The sequence below is a fragment of the Schistocerca serialis genome, chromosome 5, assembly GCF_023864345.2.
Source record: "Schistocerca serialis cubense isolate TAMUIC-IGC-003099 chromosome 5, iqSchSeri2.2, whole genome shotgun sequence".
Taxonomy (NCBI): domain Eukaryota; kingdom Metazoa; phylum Arthropoda; class Insecta; order Orthoptera; family Acrididae; genus Schistocerca; species Schistocerca serialis.
The window spans coordinates 190,019,521-190,021,946 of record NC_064642.1 but is presented as its reverse complement, the minus strand read 5'-3'; the positions used below and the strand labels follow the sequence as shown (position 1 = coordinate 190,021,946).

The 2,426-nt window shown below is 47.2% G+C and overlaps 1 pseudogene; it reads right to left on the bottom strand.

Moving 5' to 3' along the window:
* Nucleotides 1-717: 717 nt before the first annotated feature.
* LOC126482903 (5S ribosomal RNA) lies at nt 718-835 on the bottom strand (annotated as a pseudogene).
* Nucleotides 836-2,426: the final 1,591 nt, after the last annotated feature.

Below are 2,426 nucleotides of genomic sequence, written 5' to 3'. Positions count from 1 at the left end.
GTCCTGTCGCGTTAACTCAGCTCATCCTGCTTCTCCACAGGGTGCAGAAGGTGGTAGATATGGCGTTCTCTGGCTTCTGCTCAATTTTTACTTAAATTGAGATGACCTCATGAACAAAGCTGCAGGGAGGGTGAGACAGAGACTGAAGAACAGTTGCAGAGGGATTGTCTAAAACCACGTTGGAGGTTTGCTGTACGGGATCATTAGCAGATAGGTTTGAAAAATGCGACTTGCTTTGAGATACGAGAGCGCCACGAATATGATTTACTAGTTGCTGTAATCATTAAAAGACATCTGAACAGGATTCAACGCAAATACGTAGTAGCACGAAGAGACTTGATTCCAAATCACAGACAGCATATCTACCGGGAAGTGTAGCACTGTAGATTGGATAGTATTTTGTACATTTCCTACGACTTCAAGTGATCTATCACATAACACTTCATCTACTGTATGTGGTCATTCACAATCAATCATCACCCTCCCTCACCTATAAAAACTAAACTAAACTCCTCCCGAACAGGCCTTGAAGGCCCAACTGTACCGACCGGCCGCCGTGTCATCCTCAGACCGCAGGCATCACTGGATGCGGATATGGAGGGGGATGTGGTCAGCACACCGCTCTCCCGGCCGTATGACAGTTTTCGAGACCGGAGCCGCTACTTCTCAATCAAGTAGCTCCTCAGTTTGCTTCACAAGGACCGGGTGCACCCCGCTTGCCAACAGCGCTTGGCAGACCGGATGGTCACCCATCCAACTGCTAGCCCAGTCCGACAGCGCTTAACGTGGGTGATCTGACGGGAATCGGTGTTACCACTGCGGCAAGGCCGTTGGCCCCTCGCCTATGGTCCAGCGAATATATCGCAGAACCTCTGTTACACTGCCTACATGGCATCAGGATAGAATGCGTTACAAGTAGTGTTTGTTAGCGTGAGAAATATCTGGCGGCGGTGTGAGGGAGTTGCAAATGTCGGCTTAATACTACGTTCGTGAACCGAATCACTTTCTAAATTCGGTGAGAATTGTGATTTTATTACGAGTTTATACTGCTAGCGACGTGCACCTGTGCTTTCGGTCTGTTAATACACACCCCAGCGATCACTGTCTATAATCAATGTGGTGGTATTTGTGTGGAAGACCACTTCTTTCGGAAACAATGTCATATCTCGATTTATAAAGATTTTGTATTTTTTAACATGGATATTGTTACTGATACGTGCGCCTGTAGGACCAAGACCGCTTTTATGCTGGGTGACAGTAGAATAGTCGTTTCGATCATATTTTTAATAGCCGTTCGCTTATAAGACGATTACGTATCTCTTCCTAAGACATCACACACACACACACACATCTATGCCCGAGGCAGGATTCGAGCCTGCAAACGTAGCAGCAGCGCGGTTCCGGACTGACGCGCCTAGAACCGCTCGGCCACAGCCGCCGGCGGCACTCAGATTATTTAAATAAACAATATACTGCACTACATAAAGAATAAAGACTTATGTCCATCCTAATCAACAGCCCAGCACAGACTGTGTCCTTTTACAAGCAGTTTCTAGATGGGGTAGGGGTAAGAAGTGGAGGGGGGAGGGGGAGGGAGAGAGGGGAGTGGGTGTTGCCTTAGGTTAGTGGAGTCAGCCCAATTGACAAATTTTCCGAACAAAATTTGAATTTCCCACCATGAAGTCAGTGCGATGTTGCCACATCTATAACCACCATTTTAGATCCGCCATCTTGAATAAATTTGGCAACAATGCAAAGTAGTGTGATGCTGGTTTTGTGCCATTAGTCTTGTCCTAACCAGGGAAAGCACCTCTATACTGTGCCAATTCCTATGTACTTCACTGTTGGCAGTACATATGATGGTAGATAACGCTCTCCAGGCATTCGCCTGTTCCGAAGACTTCTATCGGACATCCACGGGATTTAGCGTGATTCATCACCCCAGATCACTTGTTTCCAGCCAGCCAGTGCCCACCGACGTCGCTTTTTACGCCACCCCAAGTGTTGCTTAGCGCTGGCTGCAGAGATGTGTGTATTATTGGGAGTCTCATGATGATTGTAAAGCATTTCTCTTACACCATACGCACAGTCCTTGTGCCAGTTGGACTGCACTTAGCACTTTGGAACTCACGAGTGGATTCCCTTCCACTGATTTCATGCGATTTTTTACAGTCCTCCCCCTCATTGCTCGACGATCCCTGCCTGTCACTATGTAAAGTCTACCCGGTCTTGGTTTGTCTGTAGTTGTACGTTCGTGTTTCCACTTCACTGTCACATCTCCAATAGTCAACTTGGGCAGTTTTAGAAGGATTGGAATGCCCCTGACGGATTTGTTACTCAGGTGACAGCCAATGAGGAGCCCAAGTTCAAAGCCACTGAGAGCTTCTGACCTACCAATTTGGATGTCACTGCCTCTTTGCAAAGAA